Here is a 26,009-nt window from a genome sequence, read left to right as displayed (position 1 = left end):
AGCTCTAAGTTCATCTGCCTTACCCGTAATGCTCCTTGCATTAAAACATATGCACTTCAGGCCACCAGACCCGCTGTGTTCAGCAACTTCTCCCCGTCTGCTCTGCCTCAGAGCCACACTGTCCCTATTCCCTAGTTCTCCCTCAATGCTCTCACCTTCTGACCTATTGCTCCCGTGCCCACCCCCCTGCCATACTAGTTTAAACCCTCCCGTGTGACACTAGCAAATCTCGCGGCCAGGATATTTATGCCTCTCCGGTTTAGATGCAACCCGTCCATCTTATACAGGTCACACCTGCCCCGGAAGAGCTCCCAGTGGTCCAGATAACAGAAACCCTCCCTCCTACACCAGCTGTTTAGCCACGTGTTTGTCTGCTCTATCTTCCTATTTCTAGCTTCACTGGCACGTGGCACAGGGAGTAATCCCGAGATTACAACCCTCGAGGTCCTGTCTTTTAACTTTCTGCCTAGCTCCCTGAACTCCTGCTGCAGGACCTCATGCCCCTTCCTGCCTATGTCGTTAGTACCAATATGTACAACGACCTCTGCCTGTTTGCCCTCCCCCTTCAGGATTCCCTCTACCCGTTCGGAGACGTCCTGGACCCTGGCACCAGGGAGGCAACATACCATCCTGGAGTCTCTTTCACGTCCACAGAAGCGCCTATCTGTGCCCCTGACTATAGAGTCCCCTATAACTATTACTCTTCTGCGCTTTGACCCTCCCTTCTGAACATCAGAGCCAGCCGTGGTGCCACTGCTCTGGCTGCTGCTGTTTTCCCCTGATAGGCTATCCCCCCCGACAGTATCCAAAGGGGTATATCTGTTCGAGAGGGGGACAACCACAGGGGATTCCTGCACTGACTGCCTGCCCTTTCTGGTGGTCACCCATTTCTCTGCCTGCACCTTGGGTGTGACCACACTTACATAACTGCGATCTATGACGCTTTCCGCCACCTGCATGCTCCTAAGTGCATCCAATTGCTGCTCCAACCGAACCATGCGGTCTGTGAGGAGCTGCAGTTGGGTGCACTTTCTGCAGATGAAGCCATCCGGGACGCTGGAAGCCTCCCGGACCTGCCACATCTCACAGTCAGAGCACAGCACCCCTCTAACTGACATTGCGTCAATTAATTAAAATTAAAATTTGTCTTTTTTTTTAAAATACTTTTTCTTTTTTTAAATTACAAAGTTACTGTCAACTATCTGTTTCCTAGCACTAGATTTCTAATAGAAATGCGATAGCTAACTATAATATTCTCCGATCTCTGGCTTAGATATCCTCTAAATTATAATTAAGTTATTATGTTTAATTAGTTCCCAAATACTCAAAAAAAATTTCGGTTAGAATCCCAACCAGCCACTCAGGTCACAGCTTTTCTGTGATGTCACTTCAGTTTCCCCCCGACACACACAATTTGAAAAAAAGGTATAAAAGTAAAAATCACTTGCTTACCTTCTGAGATGTTCTCAGGTTCTCTCGCTGACAGAGACTGCTCCTCCACCTCCAATCCTTGACCTGCACAATGCTAATAATAATACTATAATATGGCACTTACCTTACACCAATGGGTCTTATTATTAGGTTAGAGGAGGAGGGTGGGTGGGAGACACTACACGTGTAGTGTCTCGGGTTTCCTCTCCACCAGAATTTATTGGTTGGGGGGGGGGAAACTTGCCAGAGGTCGAACTTCCGGTTCCCGCCGAAATCCAAAGGGCTGCTCCTGTAAAGGTAAGTGGTTTTAAACTCACTACTCACCTCCAAGAAGGCCCCTGCGCACCGCTGCCGCCGAAATCCAAAGGGCTGCTCCTGTAAAGGTAAGTGGTTTTAAACTCACTACTCACCTCCCAGAAGGCCCCTGCGCACCGCTGCCGCCGAAATCCAAAGGGCTGCTCCTGTAAAGGTAAGGTTTTTAAACTAACTACTCACCTCCCAGAAGGCCCCTGCGCACCGCTGCCGCCGAAATCCAAAGGGCTGCTCCTGTAAAGGTAAGTGGTTTTAAACTCACTACTCACCTCCAAGAAGGCCCCTGCGCACCGCTGCCGCCGAAATCCAAAGGGCTGCTCCTGTAAAGGTAAGGTTTTTAAACTTACTACTCACCTCCCAGAAGGCCCCTGCGCACCGCTGCCGCCGAAATCCAAAGGGCTGCTCCTGTAAAGGTAAGGTTTTTAAACTAACTACTCACCTCCCAGAAGGCCCCTGCGCACCGCTGCCGCCGAAATCCAACGGGCTGCTCCTGTAAAGGTAAGTGGTTTTAAACTCACTACTCACCTCCAAGAAGGCCCCTGCGCACCGCTGCCGCCGAAATCCAAAGGGCTGCTCCTGTAAAGGTAAGGTTTTTAAACTAACTACTCACCTCCCAGAAGGCCCCTGCGCACCGCTGCCGCCGAAATCCAAAGGGCTGCTCCTGTAAAGGTAAGTGGTTTTAAACTCACTACTCACCTCCAAGAAGGCCCCTGCGCACCGCTGCCGCCGAAATCCAAACAAGTTGCATCCGGAGAGACAATGAGCTGTTGGCAACCTTTGCCCAATGTCTGTATTCTTAGCTACTTGTAACTGACAAAGGAATCTCAAATTAAGGAACGAGCAAGGAATGAGGAAGGACATGTTCAACATGGCTGGAGTATTGACCCCATAACTTTATGTAACCGTTATCTATGTAATGAAATGATCGGGTAAGGCAAACTGCCAATTAGAGGCTCTCAGAACTAGCTTGTAGCCATTTCTGGCATTGAAGATGCATGTTATGAATTGTGACGCGAACAGAATAGATTGGGTATATGTAAATGCGAATGCAAACTAATTCCGCTTTCCTTCTGTATATTAACCCAGTGCGACCTCAGCTCAGGCAAGAAAAGGTGCTGCACAGACCGTGGGGGTCAAAGGCCTTTTCTCCCAGAGCTCTGAAAATTAATAAATTGCTTCTTTACTCACTCAAAGGTCAATTCGTGAATATTTTCACCTACTATATGGCGTAGTCAGCAGGATGTCATGGAACTGAGCAGTCGTTCAGGTCAGTGAACGGGGTGAGTAGTCAAACTTTGACCACACAGAAATTAAAGACACGGCAAGACGACTCATCAGGGACGCGGCTCCGGAGGAACCAAAATAATAGACAGACTACGTGAGTGAGAGAAGTGACCTAACTGGTTTAACTTTAATGTGATACTGCCGCGTTGAGAATTAACGAATGAGATTGTTTACAGGTGCAAGAGGTGATTGATGGAAGTATGTTAAAGAACGACGTTGTGAGGCCCTGATCGGGTAAACAGGCATCGGAGAGAAAAGGGGGATGTTGTGGAATCCGCCCACGGAGGCAAGAGCTATACATCCGGACCTTCTCGGGAACGATGCTGCCTGACCTCTGAGAACCTCGCCGTGAGTACGTGAGTACCATAAGAAGTCTGTGTATTCTCGGTAGGAAAGAATAGGGGGACTGTCCAGATATAAACATTCTCCAACCACACAGGGACGGTAGATAAATTAATAATGGTGGCGAAAGAAGTTAAAAGGGGGTCCCCGGGCTCCCTGATAAACTCTTGTATGACAGACCAACAGTCGTTAATTACAAAGATGCAGAAGGACGGCTGGGACGTATCACATACTTTGGAACTCCAGAGAGATTGGTTGACAAAACAAACTAAAGACAAGATCAAGAAAACAGGGGTACTTTTGGTACATCAATTGGCGGGACTAATAGAACAAGTAAATGTGGTAAAACAGAAGAAGACAGAACTAGAGACGAGAGTGAAATGTCAAACAAAAATCATAAAGGAATTAGAGTATAAATTGCATGAGGGGGGAAGAATGGGACCATGTCCGGACACGACCTCCCTTCCCCCATATGATAGTAGAGAACCAACTGCCCCTCTTAGTGAGGAGACTGTGATTATGACCATCCTGGGAAAACTTCAGCCCCGAAGCCAGAATGTAAACTTTTGGACGGAACTCAATGCCGTCTGGCTGGTTCACCAACTGCACTTAAGAGACATTCACTAACTAGTAAGGGCAAGAAGGTTGAGACACAATGTAACTATTGTAATAAACAGGGTCATCTGGGAGCTGCCTGTTTCAGCAAACATGGCAAGCCGACTAGAGACCAAAATACCCTATCCGCTGCAGAGTATACGGAATAGATAACGGAAGGAAAGCCCGAGCTGAGGCCCTGTGGCCCCATTAAAAATAAAAGGGAAGGGAGAATTTATGTGTCTGCTCTAGTGGGGTGCTGACAATGTGAAGTGCTGGTGGACACAGGAGCATCGGTCTCCGTTACAAACCTCCCCCTCCCTATCACCAATAAATCAATATTTTTACAGGGAATTGAGGGCACCAGAATGACCGCTTACTTGAGTACCACTCAGGCAGTGGAGATTGACAACATATACATCCCAATGAAATTTTATGTATATAAAAATAATGAAGGCACGATTTTGGGCAACGATATCATGAAGGAGTATGAAACTATTTTTTAAAAAAAATATGTTTATTCAAGTTTTCCAACAATAACAGAAGATAAAAGAAACACAAACACAACAATTAAACATTGTACATTGTACAAAACATTTACATTGGGTTTCTCCATGTACAATAGCCCCCCCCCCATATGACATTTAAAGGTACTCATAGGGAAGCCCCCCACCGCCCCCTCCCCCCCCCCCAACAGAACCCCCCCCCCTCCCCCCCCACTACCCTAGGGTTGCTGCTGTTGCTGACCTCCTTCTAACGCTCCGCGAGATAGTCTAGGAGCGGTTGCCACCGCCTGAAGAACCCCTGCACAGACCCTCGCAAGGCAAACTTTATCCTCTCCAGCTTAATGAACTCTGCCATGTCATTTATCCAGGCTTCCACACTGGGGGGCTTCGCGTCCTTAATAACAAGATCTTCCGCCGGGCTACCAGGGACACAAAGGCCAGGATACCGGCCTCTTTCGCCTCCTGCACTCCCGCTCGTCCGTTACCCCAAATAATGCCAACCCCCAACTCGGCTTGACCTGGACTTTCACCACTTTGGACATAGTCCTCGCAAGACCCCTCCAAAACCCCTCCAGTGTCGGGCACGACCAGAACATGTGGACGTGATTTGCCGGACTTCCCGAGCACCTCCCACACCTGTCTCCACCCCAAAGTACGTACTCATCCTCGCCCCTGTCATATGAGCTCTGTGAACAACCTTGAATTGTATTAGGCTGAGCCTGGCGCAAGAGGAGGAAGAATTAACCCTACTCAGGGCATCAGCCCACAGACCCTCATCTATCTCCTCCTCAAGCTCCTCCTCCCACTTGCCTCCTCTTCTTTCAGCTCCTGGTAGATCGCCGTGACCCTGCCCTCTCCAACCCATACACCCGAAATCACCCTGCCCTGGGTCCCCTGTGCCGGGAGCAGCGGGAATTCCCTCACCTGCCGTCTCACAAACGCCCTCACTTGCATATACCTAAAAGCATTCCCCGGGGGTAACCCAAACTTCTCCTCCAGCGCCCCTCGGCTCGCAAACGTCTCATCTATGAAAAGGTCCCCTATTCTCCTAATCCCTGCCCGATGCCAGCTCCAAAATCCCCCATCCATCCTTCCCGGGACGAACCGATGATTCTCCCGAATCGGGGACCAAACCGAGGCTCCCACCTCACCCCTGTGTCGCCTCCTCTGCCCCCAGATCTTCAGCGTTGCCGCCACCACCGGACCCGTGGTGTACCTTGTCGGCGAGAGCGGCAGTGGTGCCGTCACCAGCGCCCTCAGGCTCGTGCCCACACAGGACGCCATCTCCAACCTCATCCACGCCACCCCCTCTCCCTCCATTACCCACCTACAGATCATCGCCACATTGGCTGCCCAATAATAGTCGCACAAATTCGGCAGCGCCAGCCCTCCCTGTCCCTACCCCGCTCCAGAAAAACCCTCTTTACTCTCGGGATCTTATTTGCCCACACGAAACCCATGATGCTCCTGTTTACCCGTTTGAAAAAGGCCTTGGGAATCATAATGGGAAGGCACTGGAACACAAATAGAAACCTCGGGAGGACCACCATTTTAACCGACTGCACCCTGCCCGCCCCATCTTTTAAAATCCTCTTCCATCTGCTCCACCAACCACGTCAAATTGAGTTTCTGCAGGGCCCCCCAACTCCTAGCTACTTGGATCCCTAAGTAATGAAAGCTCCTTTCCGCCCTTTTCAGCGGCAGGTCGTCTATCCCCCTTCCCTGGTCCCCTGGATGCACCACAAAGAGCTCACTTTTCCCTACATTGAGTTTATAGCCCGAGAAGTCCCCAAACTCCCTTAGGATCCGCATGACCTCCGCCATCCCCTCCACTGGGTCTGCCACATACAGCAACAGGTCGTCTGCTTATAACGTTCCTCTCCCCCACGGACCAGTCACCTCCATTTCCTGGACTCCCTTAGTGCCATGGCCAAGGGCTCAATTGCCAGTGCAAACAGCAAGCGGGACAGGGGGCACCCCTGCTTCGTCCCTCGGTACAGCCGAAAGTACTCCGACCTCCGCCGATTCGTAGCCACGCTTGCCACCGGGGCTCTATATAACAATCTGACCCAGCCGATAAACCCCTCCCCGAACCCAAACCTCCGCAACACTTCCCAAAGATACTCCCACTCCACCCGATCGAAAGTCTTCTCCACGTCCATAGCTGCCACTACCTCCGCTTCTCCCTCCACCGAGGGCATCATAATCACGTTAAGGAGCCTCCGCATGTTAGTATTTAGCTGCCTGCCCTTTACGAACCCCGTCTGGTCCTCATGACTTACCCCCGGGACACAGTCTTCGATTCTCGTAGCCAGCACTTTTGCCAGCAACTTAGCATCCACATTAAGGAGCGAGATCAGTCTATACGGCCCACAGTGCAGTGGGTCCTTGTCCCGCTTCAGGATCAGAGAGATCAGCGCCCCGGACATTGTCGGGGGCAAGGACCCCCCCTCCCTAGCCTTATTAAAAGTCCTCACTAGCAACGGGCCTAGCAGATCCGCGTACTTCCTATAAAACTCAACTGGGGACCCATCCGGCCCCTCCTGCATGCTCCCCAATCCTTTAACCAGCTCCTCCAGCCCTATTGGCGCCCCTAAACCAGCCACCTCCTCCTCCTCCATCCTCGGGAACCTCAGCTGATCCAAGAATCGTCGCATCCCCTCCTCCCCCGCTGGAGGCTCAGGTCCGTACAAATCCCCATAGAAGTCCCTAAATACCTTGTTTATTCTCACCGCACTCCGCACCGTATTCCCCCCTCTATCCTTAATTCCATCTCTCACCCTTGCTGCCTTCCTCTTACGAAGCTGATGTGCCAGCATCCGACTCGCCTTCTCCCCATACTCATACATCGCCCCCTGCGATTTCCTCCACTGTGCCTCTGCTTTCCCCGTGGTCAACAGGTCGAACTCCGTCTGGAGATTCCGTCGCTCCCTGAGTAGCCCCTCCTCGGGGGCCTCTGCATATCTCCTATCCACCCTTAAAATCTCTGTCACAAACCTCTCCCTCTCCCTCCCCTCTCTCTTCTCCCTGTGGGCCCTAATGGAGATTAACTCTCCCCTAACCACCGCCTTCAGCGCCTCCCAGACTACCCCACCTGCACCTCCCCGTTGTCGTTGGCCTCCAAATATCTTTCAATGCACCCCCGCACCCACCCACACACCTCATCCGCCAACAGTCCCACATCCAGGCGCCACAACGGGCGCTGGTCCCTCTCCTCCCCCAACTCCAGCTCCACCCAGTGCGGGGCGTGGTCTGAGATGGCTATGGCCGAATACTCCGTTCCCTCCACTTTCGGGATTGACGCCCTGCTCAGAACAAAAAAATCTATCCGGGAGTAGGCTCTATGGACGTGGGAAAAGAATGACAATTCCTTGGCCTGGGGCCTGACAAACCTCCATGGGTCCACCCCTCCCATCTGGTCCATAAATCCCCTAAGCACCTTGGCCGCAGCCGGCCTCTTACCCGTCCTGGACCTAGAGCGGTCCAGTGTTGGGTCCAGCACCGTGTTGAAATCACCCCCCATTATCAAGCTTCCTACCTCCAGGTCCGGAATCCGACCCAGCATGCGCTTCATAAATCCGGCATCATCCCAATTCGGAGCATATACATTTACCAGTACCACCTGCACCCGCTGCAGCCTACCGCTCACCATCACACATCGACCTCCATTATCCACTACAATATTCATTGCCTCAAACGACACCCGCTTCCCCACTAGTATTGCAACCCCTCTGTCCTTCGCATCCAGTACCGAATGGAACACCTGTCCTACCCATCCCTTTCTCAGCCTAACCTGATCTGCCACCTTCAAATGCATCTCCTGAAGCATAACCACGTTTGCCTTCAGTCCCGTTAAGTGCGCAAACACCCGGGCCCTCTTGACCGGCCCATTCATGCCCCTCACATTCCAAGTTATCAACCGGATTGGGGGGCTGCTCCCCCCCCCCCCCCGCCCCCACCCCCCCCCCCCACCCCCACCCCACCCCCCTGCGCCGACTAGCCATCTCCTTTTCTGGGCCAGTCACGTGCCCGTGCCTCCCGCACCCTGCAGTCCCCCAGACGGCGGATCCCTGCCCCGACCACCTCTCCTACTTCCAGCTCCCCTTTGGCCAATGCAGCAGCAACCCGATCCCCCCTCTTTACCCCCCCTCCCCCCGCTAGATCCACATCTAGCCCTTTTGCTCCACCCATAACACTCCCGTAAGTCAGCTGACTCCTGCTGACCCCGGCCTCTTCCGCCATTCCATCGACCCCCTCCAGTGTGAGAATCCCTCCTCCCCCTCCCTGGCAGTCAGTGTGCGACCCCCTCCAGCACCACCCATCCCCCCCCCCAGCCCCCCACCCCCGTCCTTCTCTAGCGCGGGAAAAAGCCCGCGCTTTCCTGAGCCGGCCCCGCCCCCTCTGGCGCAGCTCCTTTTGCGGCCTTACCCCAATTCCCCTCCCGGGCCTCCACTCCCCCTCTTCCCTCGTGAGGGTCTGCCCCTCCAGCACCGACGCACACACTCTCCAACAGTCTCCCCATCAAGTCCCTTCACCCATCCCCACCCAGCACCCTGACAAAAAGAACATTCCCCAAACGTAGCAAACACAGCAAACATCCCCCCACAACAAACCCTCAATCTGAGTCCAACTTTTCAGTCCGTATGAAGCTCCATGCCTCATCAGGCGTTTCGAAGTAGTGGTGTCGATCCTGAAATGTGACCCCACAGTCGCGCTGGCTGCAGCATACCGAACTTCACCCCCTTTCGATGGAGCACCGCCTTGGCCCGATTAAAACCAGCTCTTTTCTTAGCCACCTCTGCACTCCAGTCCTGGTAGATTCGGATCTCCGTAATCTCCCACCTACTGCTCCGCTCTTTCTTGGCCCATCTCAGGACACTCTCTCTGTCCATAAAGCGGTGAAACCTCACCACTAGAGCTCTTGGCGGCTTGTTGGCCTTGGGTCTCCTTGCTAGGACCCGGTGAGCCCCATCCGGCTCCAGGGGCCTCGGGAAGGCTCCCGTGCCCATCAGCGAATTGAGCATCGTGCTCACATATGCCCCGACATCGGGCCCCTCCACTCCCTCAGGGAGACCCAGAATCCGAAGATTCTTCCTCCTCGACCTATTCTCCAGGTCCTCAAATCTTTCCGCCCACCTCTTGTGCAGCGCCTCGTGTGCCTCTACCTTCACTGCCAGGCCCAAGATCTCGTCCTCGTTCTCCGAGGCTTTTTGCCGCACCTCTCGAATCGCCGCTCCTTGGGCCTTCTGGGTCTCCACTAGCTTCTCAATCGCCGCCTTCATTGGCGCCAGCATTTCGGTCTTCAAAGCAGCGTCTAAGAAACCCCTGCTGCTCCTGTGACCACTGCACCCATGCTGCTTGGTCTCCACCCGCCACCATACTTGTTTTTCCTCCCTCTCACTTTTCGCTGCTCCAAGATCACTTTTTTCACCGCTCCACTCCTGGTCCAATCCATACACTGCCGGGGGGGGGACCTTGCTGTCAACTTCCCACACTGGAAGCCGTCGAACAATTGCCATGGGGGCTCCTCTAGAGAGCCCAAAAGTCCGTTCTCGGCGGGAGCTGCCGAACGTGCGACCTACCTAGGCATAGCCGCAACCGGAGGTCCTTCTGGGAGTATGAAACTATAATTGATTGTAAGAAAAGAAAATTGACCTGGCCAAAGCCAGATGGTCGTAAGGGAAGGTATGGACAGATGGCCAATAACACTGGCACTGTCGGGTTGACCACCATAACCACCAGGGAATGGAGCGAAGAACTGGGCAGATACGGGGCCGGTTGCAGGTCAGTAAGCAATGTTTGGGCAAAAAACAAATTAGACACCGGAATAGCCAGCAGCGACCCTATTAAGATTCACGTGCCAGAACATAAACCACACCGCCAATACCCAATCAAGCCAGAAGCTAAAAAGGCAGTTGTGGATATAGGAGAAGGATTAGTAGAAAGGGGTATCCTGAGGGAAACCACCAGCACTACTAATTCTTCGACGTGGCCGGTAAAGAAGCCTGACGGGAGTAACCGGCTGACCATAGACTATACAGTCCTTAACAAGGTGACACCCAAATTGCATCCAATCGTAGCCAGTCCCTCAACCATCCTAAATGGACTATCTCCCGAACAGAAAATCTTCACTGTCCTCAACATATCCAATGGCTTTTGGGCACTCCCATTGGATCCGGAGTCCCAAGAGAAATTTGCGTTTACAGTAGGTGACAAACAATATACGTGGACTCGATTACCACAGGGCTTCCATAATAGCCCAGCTATTTTCCACCAAGTGCCCAAGGGGTGCGCGATCTTGCAGTATATCGATTACATATTAATAGCCTCGGAAACAAAGGCAGACCATCTGGCTACCCTGTACTTAGTATTGTGAACCCTGGCCTCAAGGTGAGCCCTAAAAGGCCCAGGTAGGAAAAACACAAGTCTTGTACTTGGGACACTTAATCTCCCAAGACTTTAGGAGATGCCTCAGGACAGAAAACATGCAGTCCAAGGTATGCCAAAACCCGTTACTGTACGTGGAGTCAGAAAGGTGTTGGGACGCTTTAACTACAGTTGGAACTTTATCCCGGAGTTTGCTAAAATAGCAGAACCAATACAAAGATTAGTAAAAGGAGATAAGGCCGCGCTAGAACCAGTTGAGTGGGGACCAGAACAGGAGGCAGCGTATACCCAATTAAAGTCTGAGTTAATGTCGGCCTCAGGATTGGGTTTACCACACGACTAAAGACTTCCACATACACTGCAACAATGAGTTCTATATAGCAGTGGTCATACAGGACCATGGAGATAGGAGAAGGCCCGTCGCCTATTACTCTACGGCAGAGGGACCGGTAGTCACTGGACTCTTCCGGTGCATTCCTGCACTGGATTATGCAGCCTGGGCTGTGAAAGTTAGTGAACCAATAGTTATGACAGGAAACATTATACTACACACGAAACATACCCTGGTAGAAATGTTGAACACCGGAAAGCTAAGATCCGTCTCGAATATGAGGCGGGCCAAGTGGGAGGCGGTCCTCCTCCCTCCAAGTAAGTCAGTAACCATTGTTAGGGACAGGGGGAGAACCCAGCCGAGGGAATATTAGGAACAGGGGAACCCCACAATTCTGGGGATGTAGACATGAATTTAGAGGAAGACAGGATTAAGGAGACTCCTCTGGCAACAGCGGAATAAACATTCTATGTAGATGGGTCAAGTAAGTATGTCGATGGGCGGCCCCGAACGGGGTGGGCGGTAGTGAATGGAGCATTGGAGACAGTGGAATGAGGACGAATTGATGGAGGCCTGTCGGCCCACGTGGCAGAACTAGTGGCGCTCACCAAAGCGCTAGAGGTATCAGAGAACAAGACAGTGAACATTTACACAGACAGTAGGTACGCTTTTGGAGTCGTACATGACTACATGACCGCTTGGGGTAGGAGGGGATTTAGTACAACAGGTGGTAATACTACAAAACATTAGTTGAGAATAGAAGCCCTCTTAGATGCTAGTAACAAACCCCAACAGGTAGCAGTGATTAAAATTAAGGCACATCAGAGGGAACCGGACCGGAACAGCTTGGACTGGATAAATCACCAGGGGAATCAAGCCGCAGACCTAGCGGCGCAAAAGGCGATAGAACAGAATGAGGTTGAGGAATCACCGCTCGCCTTTGTGGACCACACGGAAAAAGGGAAAAGTATTAAAGAACTCCATGAGGACACCACCGATGGAGAAAGAGGTACGTGGGAAAAGCAAGGCATGGAGAAGGGTAGTGATGGAGTTTGGATCATGCATTCACTGATAATAGTTGCTGTTATATGTTTGCTTTTTTGCTGTTTTATAAGCATAGTAAAGCTATGGTGTGCTAAGATAATGGGACAGGTCCTACCAGTCACACCCGTGCAGAACAAGGACATCTACGACGAATTACTACCGCAAAGAGACCCCTCCGACGTGCCTGTCCCCCGTATCAACGACCATGGCGCCCCGGACGGAGAAATATCGAGATGGATGTGAAGAGCCCAACTGGAGATGTGGTCAGCTTGGAACATCAGGATGTCCAAGGACCAACAGAGGGGACTGAAGAGGTAGAATTCCGAACGGACTACAGAAGATACAAAAAGGATGCCGCCTGATATAAAATGGACTCTGTCAATGTTCTTGACCCTATGTTATTATCAGTGTCTGCTGCTGAAGTAGTAAAGCTTTGTGCAAAACAAGTTATCCACAACCAAATGCATCCGGAGAGACAATGAGCAGTTGGCAACCTTTGCCCAATGTCTGTATTCTACGATACTTGTAACTGGCAAAGGGGCCTCAAATTAAGGAACTAGCAAGGAATGAGGAAGGACATGTTCAACATGGCTGGAGTATTGAGCCCATGACTTTATGTAACCGTTACCTATGTAATGAATTGATCGGGTAAGGCAAACTGCCAATTAGAGGCTATAGGAGCTAACTTGTAGCCATTTATGGCATTAAAGATGCATGTTATGAATTGTGACGCGAACAGAATAGATTGGGTATATGTAAATGCGAATGCAAACTAATTCCGCTTTCCTTCTGTATATTAACCCAGTGCGACTTCAGCTCAGGCGAGAAAAGGTGCTGCACAGACCGTGGGGGTCAAAGGCCTGTTCTCCCAGAGCTCTGAAAATTAATAAATTGCTTCTTTACTCACTCAAAGGTCTATTCGTGAATATTTTCACCTGCAACAGTAACTCGCGCCCGCATTGGAGGTTAGATGTGGGACTTTTGGCTGACAAAGGGGTGTGCGAGCAGTTGAGGAAATGTATTCAGAACTACCTGCAGGGGAAATTTCAGTAGCGATGGTCTGGGAAGCACTGAAGGCGGTGGTCAGAGGGGAGCTGATCTCGATATGGACCCATAGGGAAAGGGTGGACAGGGCAGAGACGGACCGACTGGTAAAGGAGATACTACAGATCGATAGGAGGTATGCGGAGACCCCAGGGGCAGGGCTTTTAATGGAACGGCAGAGGCGACAGGCAGAGTCCGGCTTGTTAACCACAGGGTGGGCAGTGGAGCAGCTGAGAAAGGAGAGCGGGGTGATTTTTGAGTATGAAGAGAAGGCCAGCAGAATGCTTGCACAGCAGCTTAGAAAGAGGGAGGCAGCCAGGGAGATAGGGAAAGTAAATGATGGAGATGGTGTCATGTCAGAGTACCTTTAAGAAATGGGTGTTTATAAATGGGTGTGTATATAAATATCTGTAGTGAGAGTACCTTTAAGAAATGTGTGTTTATTACTGCAGTGATGTCAGAGAGTGGGTGGAGCTGGGCTGTCTGTCAGCTTTATACTTTCTTTTAAACTGTTTGCTGCAGGGTGTGTTTTAGTTTCGTTTTCAGAGCTGGATAGCTGCAGTCACAGCAGAAGGTGTATGAATCGCTCTCTGTAATCTAAAGACTGTAAATCGATCCTGGTGATTTAAAACCAATAACAGTAGTGCTTTAACCTGATGTGCTTCTGGTAAAAGGATTTTTAAGTCGTATGGATGTTAAAAGGAAAGTTTAAAGGATTACTTAGTGTTGTATTCTTTGGGGGCTGCATTTGAATTAATGGTTGCGAAGATGTTCACTGTATGTTTTAAAAAGGTGAACTTGAGTTCATAGAATAAACATTGATTTGCTTTAAAAAATACTTTTCTATTTCTGCTGTACCACACCTGTAGAGTGGGCCGTGTGCTCCCCATACCACAATCTAGTAAAAGTTGTGGGTCAGGTGAACTCCATGATACACTTTGGGGTTCTCTAAACCCTGGGCCATAATAATGGGAACATGGTTGGAGATTCAGCAGGGGTGAATAAGGCGTTCAGGGATTTCGACAGTAGGCTGTAGATCGGAATGCCCTACGGGGCCAGAGGGGATGAGGCACTTCTTGGGGGGGGCTGAATTTCCCAAAGGTGGACGAGAAGCTGGTAGAAGGGCTGGAGGCACCGATCGGGTTGGAAGAGGTAGTGGAGAGTCTGAAGGCCATGCAGTCGGGTAAAGCCCCGGGGCCGGACGGGTACCCAGTGGAGTTTTATAAAATGTTCTCTGGGATAATGGGGCTGGTGTTGATGAGGATGTTCAATGAGGCAAGGGAAAGAGGGGTGCTGCCCCCGACGATGTCATAGGCCAAGATTTCACTGATTCTGAAGCGGGACAATAACCCGGAGCTGTGTGGGTCCTACAGGCCGATGCCCCTGTTGAATGTGGATGCCAAACTGCTGGCCTAAGTTTTGTCCTCCAGGATTGAGGATTGTGTTCCGGACGATATTAGGGAGGACCACACGGGGTTTGTTAAGGGTAGGCAGTTGGTGGCCAATGTAAGAAGGTTGTCAAATATGATCTTGATGCCCCCGGAAGGTAGGGAGGTGGAAGTAGTGATCGCAATGGATGCAGAAAAGGCTTTTGATTGGGTAGAAACGGATTATCTGTGGGAGGTACTGGGACGGTTCGGATTTGGGCGGGGCTTTATTGTTTGGGTCAGGTTGCTGTATCAGGCTCCTGTGGCAAGTGTACGGACGAATAGGACAACATTGGACTATTTTAGACTGCACTGGGGGACGAGACAGGGATGCCCCCTCTCCCCACTGTTGTTCACGCTAGCTCTCGAGCCGTTGGCAATTGCTCTGATAGCCTCAGGGGGTTGTTCTGTGGTGGGGGGGGGAGCGGGGAGCGGGGGGGGCGCGCGGGCGGTGGAGCACAGAGTCTCGATCTATGCAGACGACCTGCTTCTGTATGTATCGGACCCATTAGTGGGGATGGTAGAAATCATGAGGATTCTTGGGGAATTTGGCCGGTTTTCGGCGTATAAGCTAAATATGGGGGGAAGTGAAATGTTTGCGGTCCAGGCGAGGGGACAGGAGAGGCGATTGTGGGAGCTGCCATTTAGATTAGTAGGGGGAAGCTTTCGGTACCTAGGCTTTCAAGTGGCACGGGAATGGGACCGGCGGCATAAATTAAATCTGACCCGGCTAGTAGACCAAATGAAGGACGATTTCCGGAGATGGGACGCGCCCCTGTTGTCATTAGCTGGGAGGGTGCAGACGGTGAAGATGATGGTCCTCCCGAGATCCCTGTTCGTGTTTCAATGTCTCCCCATCTTTATTCCGCAGTCCTTTTTTAAACGGGTCAACATAGGTGGACAAGACCCCGCGGGTAAGGAAGGTAATGATTGAGCGGAGTCGGGGAGAGGGCGGGCTGGCGCTGCCAAATTTCAGTAACTATTACTGGGTGGCGAATATAGCCATGATCAGGAAGTGGGTGATGGGGGGAGAGTCGGCATGGGAGCATATGGAGGCGGCTTCGTGCAAGGGCACCAGTTTGGGGCATTGGTAACTGCGCCTCTGCCGTTCCCACCGGCACGGTACTCCACCAGCCCCGTGGTGGTGGCAGCCCTGAGAGTCTGGGGACAATGGAGGAGACATGTGGGAGCAGAAGGAGCATCGATCTGGTTCCCAATCTGTAATAATCATCAGTTTGCCCCGGGAAGTACGGATGGGGGGTTCCGGATATGGCGGAGAGCAGGGATTGAGAGGATGGGGGTATGTTTATAGAGGGGAGCTTTCCGAGTATGAGGACGCTGGAGGAGAAGTTTGGGATGGTGAGGGGGAACAAATTCAGGTATCTGCAGGTGCGGGACTTCCTACGTAAACAGGTGTCAACCTTCCCGCTCCTACCGCTAAGGGGGATTCAGGACAGCAGGGTAGTTTCCAGAGGGTGGGTAGGAGAAGGGAGCGTCTCGGACATTTACAAGGAACTTATGGGGTCAGAGGAGACGCAGACCGAGGAGCTGAAGTGCAAGTGGGAGGAGGAGCTGGGAGGAGAGATAGAGGATGGTCTATGGGCGGACGCATTGAGTAGAGTCAATGCGTCCGCAACATGTGCCAGGCTCAGCCTGATACAATTTAAGGTCGTTCACCGGGCCCACATGACAGCGGCCCGGATGAGCAGATGCTTTGGGGTGGAAGCCAGGTGTGCAAAATGTGCGGGAGGACCAGCGAACCATGTCCACATGTTCTGGGCATGTCCGAAGCTTAGGGGATTTTGGCAGGGGTTTGCAGATGTCATGTCCACGGTGTTAAAGACAAGGGTGGCGCTGAGTCCAGAGGTGCCGATTTCTGGGGTTTCGGAAGGCCCCGTTCTGGCCTTTTTATCATAGAATTTACAGTGCAGAAGGAGGCCATTCGGCCCATTGAGTTTGCACTGGCTCTTTGAAAGAGCACCCTACCCAAGCCCACACCTCCACCCTATCCCCATAACCCAGTAACCCCACCCAACATTAAGGGCAATTTTGGACACTAAGGGGAATTTAGCATGGCCAATCCACCTAACCTGCACATCTTTGGACTGTGGGAGGAAGCCGGAGCACACACGGGGAGAACGTGCCGACTCCACCCAGACAGTGACCCAAGCCAGGAATCGAACCTGGGACCCTGGAGCTGTGAAGCAATTGTGCTAACCACTATGCTACCGTGCTAACCTGGTAGCCCGGAGATGGATACTATTAGCTTGGAGGGACTCAAAGCCCCCGAAGTCGGAGACCTGTCTATCAGACATGGCTAGTTTTCTCTGTTTGGAGAAAATCAAGTTCGCCTTGAGAGGGTCACTGTTAGGGTTCGCCCGGAGGTGGCAACCATTAGTTGACTTCTTCGTGGAAAATTAATCAGCAGCAGAAGGGGAGGGGAGGGTTAGATTAGCTTAGAATAGGGGGTTAATTAAGGTGGGACCTGTAAGGGAGGGAGACTATGTTTATCGTTTAATGTACATTGTTTGTTGTGTTGTTATAATACCAAAAAATACCTCAATAAAATGTTTATTAAAAAACAAGTAGTTTGGAGTCTTGTATAGTTTAACATAAGTGTTTATTAACTATTGGTTACAATAGACAAAACAGTAACATCTAAGCTGACCCTCCAGTTTGACCCTGAGATGAGCTTCTGACTGACAATACCATCATCAATGTTGCCTATTTCCACCTTCATATTATCGCCTGACTTCACCAAGCAGCAAGCTGAATGGTTCTCTCTCTGGCACTGCCCCTCTCTCCTTCAAATTTGTTGCCATCAGGGCTCTCAAGTGAACCTTTGACTCCACTGTCCTTGCAAACTACTGCCCCATGTCAACCTTCCACTCCAAGGTCCTTGAGTATGCCATTGCCCACCAAATTCATGCTGTTTTCCCCAAATTCCATGTTGGGATCCCTCTAATCAGGTTTCCGTTTTTGCCACAGTACAAGAATTGCCCTATCACAGTCTGTCACAAATGGTTTCTATGTGACTGTAACAAAGGCAAATTATCTCTGCTCATCCTTCCCAAATGGTCTGTAGCCTTTGACACAGTTGATCCCACTATCCTCCTTCAATGCCACTCCATTGTCATCCAGTTGAGTGGGACCACACACCTAATTCCATAATAAAAACAGAAAATGCTGGAAAAGCTCAGCAGGTCTGGCAGCATCTGTGGAGAGAGAGAAGCAGAATTAATGTTGCAAGTCTGTTTGATTCTTCAAAGCCTAATTTCATTCCTTCTTGTCCAATCCATCAGAATATTATTTGCAATGGCTTCTCTTGATACTCCTGCAACATTATCTCTGATATTCCCTGAGGATCCATATTTGGCTCCCTCCTATTTCTCATCTACATGCTTGCGTCCAAAAACAGTGTTAGTTTTACAGGAACACCAATGACACCCAGTTCTACCTCACTACCAACTCTCTGGGCTCCTCCGCTGTGTCTAAATAACCAGACTGCTTGGCCGCCATTTCTGGACAGGTAGAAATTCCCCCCCACTAAATATTGGAAAGATCAAAGCCATTATGTTCGGTCCCTGCTACAAACCCCATTTCCTACCTACTGCCTCCGTCCCTCTCTCCAGCAACTGTCTAAAGATGCACCGAGCATTTTGCATCTTTGGTGTCATATATGACCCTCAGATTACATGAAAGGAGTTTTAATTATATATGTTTTCGATAAAATATTGGTGGGAATTTAGACTGTTTAAAAATTAAGATTTGTGAATTTGTCCTTTTATCCTAGAATTCTTTGTCATCGTCAAAGTTAAATAGCTTGCATACTTCAGCCTGATCTGAAACTTTAATTAAGAGCTTATATCTCTCCTCAGTCATGTTAGGACAAAAATTATTTCAGTAACTTGTCAGTTCTTAATAGGTTTATTTCCTAAGAGGTGGAATCATCTTGCACACTCTCCCCTGAATAATTTCTAATTAATCCACATCATTTATGGTGAGGTGGCTCAATTGAAAGCTGTACTCCAGTATGGCTCCATAATTAATCTGTGCAATGTGGTTAACTTGTTCTGACTTGTCGCCCTATACCTCTGCATCCCAGGATATAATTCACCTTAGATATAACCATTTCCAACTGACCGTCTGTTTTAGCTTATGATCAACAAGCATTCTCAAATGATCTTCCTTTGGCCTGTTCCAGTGGTGATTTAGCTTTGGCTGCTCTTCAAGGAGAAGTACTTGAATGTATTCAGGTGGGTGTGAGCTGCATAATTTTGCTGTTTACTCAAAAAAACATCAGGTGTGACTTCCAGTGGTTGCCATGGTCTGATCAGTCACACATGAGGTGGCCTCTGCATGCAGGTGTTGGTTTGGTCCTTTTTACCCGATTAATAGGGGGTCTGTGGTGAATGTATTGCTGTAACAATTCACCAGGTGCATATCTGTATTACGCTGTTGCCCATGTGGGCTCCACCTATGGACCATTGTAAGGTATTGCCTATGATGTAGCATGTTGGGGACTGTGTGGGCTCCACCCCTGGCTCCACCCCTTGAGGGGAGGTATAAAGAGCAGTCGCCCTGTAGGCAGCTCTCACTAACAGATCAGTCGCAGGCAGGCACTGTTCTAGTTGACTAAAGCCACTGTTTACTTCTACTCCTGGTTTCGTGTGAATTGATGGTCGCATCAGGGTCTTGATGGATAAAGTGTGAGGAGAGTGAAAGGTGACAGTTTCTACCCCGGTTGGAATGTCTATGGGATATCAAACCCGGTTAAAGTCGGTGAGAGCCCTGGCCCAGTAGTTGGAGGAGACTCGTGGCGCAGAACAAAGTGGGAAGATGGCGGAGGAGGAAGGGTCATCGTCGACAGTTAAAATGCCGATGGAGCAATTAATAAGGAGGAATTTCAGCAGCAACGAAAGGAGATGCAGGGAAACTGGTCAAGAGCGATTCAGGGGGCAGTAGCACCTCTTCGCGAGACCTTGGATCGGGAGGAGAAGCACTTGGAGGTGCAAGGTGCGACGATCCAGGAGGTGGAAAAGGTGGTGTCAGACCTGAATGACCGGATTGTGTCTTTGGAGAGGGAGATGGCGATCCTGGGTGATGCCTGTAAGGTGCTGTGTGTGAGCAAAATCTTCGTATTGTGGGCCTGCCGGAGGGGAGTGGAAAGAAAGAGTGCCACGGGCTACGTCGCAAAGATATTTGAGAAGTTGGTGGAGGAGAGGGTCTTTGACAAGGCCCCGGAGGTAGACCGTGCCCACAGTTCCATGAGGCAGAAGTAGAGGGCTGGGAAGTCGCCACAGGTGGTGATTGTGCATATGCACAAGTTTCAGGACAAAGAAACATCTTGAGGTAGGCAAAGGTGAGTCAGCACACCAGAATGACAGGGAGTGGGATAGCTTGATCTTGGTTTCAGACAATGCTCGGCGCAACATCGAGGGCCGAAGGGCCTGTTCTGTGCTGTACTGTTCTATGTTCTATGTTCTAACTGCAGCTGGGAAGGCAATCAGATTCAGATCTATCAGGACATTGGTGCTGACCCCAAGAGCTTTTTGGTGCAAGGTTCAGTTTGGGGAGCTGTACCCGACCAAACATTTGGTAACTTTTGAAGGCCGGGAATATTATCTTTTGACACCGGAGGAGGCAAATGACGTTGTTAAAGAGCACGGGTTAGGGGAGGGTTGAATAATGGACTCTTGTACCATCTTAACTTTTTGGAGAAATTTGTGTTTTGCATACCTTATGTATCTTGTACCTTTTGTACATTTTGTACATTGTTTTTTGTACTTGTACCCCATGCATAGTTTATTATTGCTTTTGTTTTGTGTGTACGTGGGTTCTTGGGGATAATTGATGATTTTATGTATGGGGGCGTCTGTGGTGTGATTTGTGGCGATGCAGTTGGTATGTTGGGTCAGGATGGAGGGAGTGGCCATCTTGGGTGGGCCTGGTTTTGTGACTGGATCGGGATTTGGGCGGGGTAGGGATGGCGGGACTTGGTTGTGGGGGGGGGGGGGGGGGGGGGGGGGGTGAAGAAGCCCCCGGTGAGGTTCGTAACGTGGAATGTGCATGGGCTCAATGGTCCGATTAAAAGGTCCCAGGTGTTTGCGAACCTGAAGAGTTTGAAGGCAGAGGTGATATTCCTGCAGGAGACACATTTGCGGGTGAAGGATCAGATGGGGCTAAGGAAGGGTTGGGTGGGGCAAATGTTCCATTCGGGGTTAGATTCGAAGCTGAGGGTGGGGTCGCGATTTTGTTTGCTAAGTGGCCAGGGAGATGCGGGACCCAGGCAGTAGGTGTGTGATAGTGGGTGAAGTGTTAGCAAGGGCAACGGTGGTGCTGGTGAATGTATATGCGTCCAATTGAGACAACAAAGAACAAAGAACAAAGAAATGTACAGCACAGGAACAGGCCCTTCGGCCCTCCAAGCCCGTGCCGACCATGCTGCCCGACTAAACTACAATCTTCTACACTTCCTGGGTCCGTATCCTTCTATTCCCATCCTATTCATATATTTGTCAAGATGCCCCTTAAATGTCCCTATCGTCCCTGCTTCCACTACCTCCTCCGGTAGCGAGTTCCAGGCACCCACTACCCTCTGCGTAAAAAACTTGCCTCGTACATCTACTCTAAACCTTGCCCCTCTCACCTTAAACCTATGCCCCCTAGTAATTGACCCCTCTACCCTGGGGAAAAGCCTCTGACTATCCACTCTGTCTATGCCCCTCATAATTTTGTATACCTCTATCAGGTCGCCCCTCAACCTCCTTCGTTCCAGTGAGAACAAACCGAGTTTATTCAATCGCTCCTCATAGCTAATGCCCTCCATACCAGGCAACATTCTGGTAAATCTCTTCTGCACCCTCTCTAAAGCCTCCACATCCTTCTGGTAGTGTGGCGACCAGAATTGAACACTATACTCCAAGTGTGGCCTGACTAAGGTTCTATACAGCTGCAACATGACTTGCCAATTCTTATACTCAATGCCCCGGCAATGAAGGCAAGCATGCCGTATGCCTTCTTGACTACCTTCTCCACCTGTGTTGCCCCTTTCAATGACCTGTGGACCTGTACTCCTAGATCTCTTTGACTTTCAATACTCTTGAGGGTTCTGCCATTCACTGTATATTCCCTACCTGCATTAGACCTTCCAAAATGCATTACCTCACATTTGTCCGGATTAAACTCCATCTGCCATCTCTCCGCCCAAGTCTCCAGACAATCTAAATCCTGCTGTATCCTCCGACAGTCCTCATCGCTATCCGCAATTCCACCAACCTTTGTGTCGTCTGCAAACTTACTAATCAGACCAGTTACATTTTCCTCCAAATCATTTATATGTACTACAAAGAGCAAAGGTCCCAGCACTGATCCCTGTGGAACACCACTGGTCACAGCCCTCCAATTAGAAAAGCATCCCTCCATTGCTACTCTCTGCCTTCTATGGCCTAGCCAGTTCTGTATCCACCTTGCCAGCTCACCCCTGATCCCGTGTGACTTCACCTTTTGTACTAGTCTACCATGAGGGACCTTGTCAAAGGCCTTACTGAAGTCGATATAGACAACATCTACTGCCCTACCTGCATCAATCATCTTAGTGACCTCCTCGAAAAACTCTATCAAGTTAGTGAGACACGACCTCCCCTTCACAAAACCGTGCTGCCTCTCACTAATACGTCCATTTGCTTCCAAATGGGAGTAGATCCTGTCTCGAAGAATTCTCTCCAGTAATTTCCCTACCACTGAAGTAAGGCTCACCGGCCTGTAGTTCCCGGGATTATCCTTGCTACCCTTCTTAAACAGAGGAACAACATTGGCTATTCTCCAGTCCTCCGGGACATCCCCTGAAGACAGCGAGGATCCAAAGATTTCTGTCAAGGCCTCAGCAATTTTCTCTCCAGCCTCCTTCAGTATTCTGGGGTAGATCCCATCAGGCCCTGGGGACTTATCTACCTTAATATTTTTTAAGACACCCAACACCTCGTCTTTTTGGATCACAATGTGACCCAGGCTATCTACATCCCCTTCTCCAGACTCAACATCTACCAATTCCTTCTCTTTGGTGAATACTGATGCAAAGTATTCATTTAGTACCTCGCCCATTTCCTCTGGCTCCACACATAGATTCCCTTGCCTATCCTTCAGTGGGCCAACCCCTTTCCCTGGCTACCCTCTTGCTTTTTATGTACGTGTAAAAAGCCTTGGGATTTTCCTTAACCCTATTTGCCAATGACTTTTCGTGACCCCTTCTAGCCCTCCTGACTCCTTGCTTAAGTTCCTTCCTACTTTCCTTATATTCCACGCAGGCTTCGTCTGTTCCCAGCCTTTTAGCCCTGACAAATGCCTCCTTTTTCTTTTTGACGAGGCCTACAATATCACTCGTCATCCAAGGTTCCCGAAAATTGCCGTATTTATCTTTCTTCCTCACAAGAACATGCCGGTCCTGTATTCCTTTCAACTGACACTTGAAAGCCTCCCACATGTCAGATGTTGATTTGCCCTCAAACATCCGCCCCCAATCTATGTTCTTCAGTTCCCGCCTAATATTGTTATACTTAGCCTTCCCCCAATTTAGCACATTCATCCTCGGACCACTCTTATCCTTGTCCACCAGTACGTTAAAACTTACTGAATTGTGGTCACTGTTACCGAAATGCTCCCCTACTGAAACATCTACCACCTGGCCGGGCTCATTCCCCAATACCAGGTCCAGTACCGCCCCTTCCCTAGTTGGACTGTCTACATATTGTTTTAAGAAGCCCTCCTGGATGCTCCTTACAAACTCCGCCCCGTCTAAGCCCCACTAAGTGAGTCCCAGTCAATATTGGGGAAGTTGAAGTCTCCCATCACCACAACCCTGTTGTTTTTACTCTTTTCCAAAATCTGTCTACCTATCTGCTCCTCTATCTCCCGCTGGCTGTTGGGAGGCCTGTAGTATTCCCCCAACATTGTGACTGCACCCTTCTTATTCCTGATCTCTACCCATATAGCCTCACTGCCCTCTGAGGTGTCCTCTCGCAGTACAGCTGTGATATTCTCCCGAACAAGTAGCGCAACTCCGCCTCCCCTTTTACATCCCCCTCTATCCCGCCTGAAACATCCAAATCCTGGAACGTTTAGCTGCCAATCCTGCCCTTCCCTCAACCAGGTCTCTGTAATGGCAACAACATCATAGTTCCAAGTACTAATCCAAGCTCTAAGTTCATCTGCCTTACCCGTAATGCTCCTTGCATTAAAACATATGCACTTCAGGCCACCAGACCCGCTGTGTTCAGCAACTTCTCCCCGTCTGCTCTGCCTCAGAGCCACACTGTCCCTATTCCCTAGTTCTCCCTCAATGCTCTCACCTTCTGACCTATTGCTCCCGTGCCCACCCCCCTGCCATACTAGTTTAAACCCTCCCATGTGACACTAGCAAACCTCGCGGCCAGGATATTTATGCCTCTCCGGTTTAGATGCAACCCGTCCTTCTTATACAGGTCACACCTGCCCCGGAAGAGCTCCCAGTGGTCCAGATAATGGAAACCCTCCCTCCTACACCAGCTGTTTAGCCACGTGTTTATCTGCTCTATCTTCCTATTTCTAGCCTCACTGGCACGTGGCACAGGGAGTAATCCCGAGATTACAACCCTCGAGGTCCTGTCTTTTAACTTTCTGCCTAGCTCCCTGAACTCCTGCTGCAGGACCTCATGCCCCTTCCTGCCTATGTCGTTAGTACCAATATGTACAACGACCTCTGCCTGTTTGCCCTCCCCCTTCAGGATTCCCTCTACCCGTTCGGAGACATCCTGCACCCTGGCACCAGGGAGGCAACATACCATCCTGGAGTCTCTTTCACGTCCACAGAAGCGCCTATCTGTGCCCCTGACTATAGAGTCCCCTATTACTATTACTCTTTTGCGCTTTGACCCTCCCTTCTGAACATCAGAGCCAGCCGTGGTGCCACTGCTCTGGCTGCTGCTGTTTTCCCCTGATAGGCTATCCCCCCCGACAGTATCCAAAGGGGTATATCTGTTCGAGAGGGGGACAACCACAGGGGATTCCTGCACTGACTGCCTGCCCTTTCTGGTGGTCACCCATTTCTCTGCCTGCACCTTGGGTGTGACCACATTTACATAACTGCGATCTATGACGCTTTCCGCCACCTGCATGCTCCTAAGTGCATCCAATTGCTGCTCCAACCGAACCATGCGGTCTGTGAGGAGCTCCAGTTGGGTGCACTTTCTGCAGATGAAGCCATCCGGGACGCTGGAAGCCTCCCGGACCTGCCACATCTCACAGTCAGAGCACAGCACCCCTCTAACTGACATTGCGTCAATTAATTAAAAATAAAATTAAAATTTGTCTTTTTTTTAAAAATACTTTAAAAAAAAATTTCAAAGTTACTGTCAACTATCTGTTTCCTAGCACTAGATTTCTAATAGAAATGCGATAGCTAACTATAATACTCTCCGATCTCTGGCTTAGATATCCCTCTAAATTATAATTAAGTTATTATGTTTAATTAGTTACCAAATACTCAAAATTTTTTTAAATTTAGGGTAGAATCCCAACCAGCCACTCTGGCCACAGCTTTTCTGTGATGTCACTTCAGTTTCCCCCCGACACACACAATTTGAAAAAAGGTATAAAAGTAAAAATAAGTAAAAATCAATGTGGACAATGAGACAATGTGGACTTTATGAAGAAGTTGTTAGGGTCTATCCTAGATTTGGATAATTGATGATGGGCGGGGACCTTAATTGTGTATTGGAGCCTAGTCTGGATAGATTGAGTCCAATTCAATGGGTAGGTCAGGGATGGCGAGGAAGTTGGGGGTGTTCATAGATTAGATGGGGGTGGCGGACCCGTGGAGGTTTATACATCCGGTAGAGAGGGAACATTTATTTTGCTCCCACGTATATCGGGTATGCTCTCTGTGGTAGTCACTACTGTTGTATGATATTGTATATATGGGTTTTATGGTAAGGCCCCTGTAGATCCCTGCCTGCTGGTTCCGCCCAGGAGGCGGAGTGTAAATGTGTGTGCTCTCCGAACAGCAGCCATTTCATAAGCTGCTGTAGGATGCCACACATCTCTGTAATAAATCCTCAATTACACTCTACTCTCGCCTCCTCGTAATTGACAGTGCATCAATTTATTACAGAGATTTTTCAGAGATGGACCTCCGCATCAAGCCGGATCGCCTGCAGCTGCATCCTCAAGCAGACAACACCAAAAAGGACTTCCAACACTGGCTAGCTTGCTTTGAAGCTTACATCGGGTCTGCGCCAGACCCAATCTCAGAAGCACAGAGGCTCCAGATTC

General features: G+C 50.0%; 1 long non-coding RNA gene across 1 annotated transcript; it reads left to right on the top strand.

Moving 5' to 3' along the window:
- Positions 1-2,708: 2,708 nt before the first annotated feature.
- Positions 2,709-13,143, top strand: LOC140409022 (uncharacterized). The gene is made up of 3 exons (XR_011940261.1): positions 2,709-3,121; positions 3,204-3,383; positions 12,308-13,143. It is a non-coding gene; the product is annotated as an uncharacterized lncRNA (long non-coding RNA).
- Positions 13,144-26,009: the final 12,866 nt, after the last annotated feature.

Source organism: Scyliorhinus torazame, chromosome 3 (assembly GCF_047496885.1).
Source record: "Scyliorhinus torazame isolate Kashiwa2021f chromosome 3, sScyTor2.1, whole genome shotgun sequence".
Classification (NCBI taxonomy): Eukaryota; Metazoa; Chordata; class Chondrichthyes; order Carcharhiniformes; family Scyliorhinidae; genus Scyliorhinus; species Scyliorhinus torazame.
Note: the sequence above shows the minus strand (reverse complement) of the source record. Positions and strands in the feature narration are given on the sequence as shown.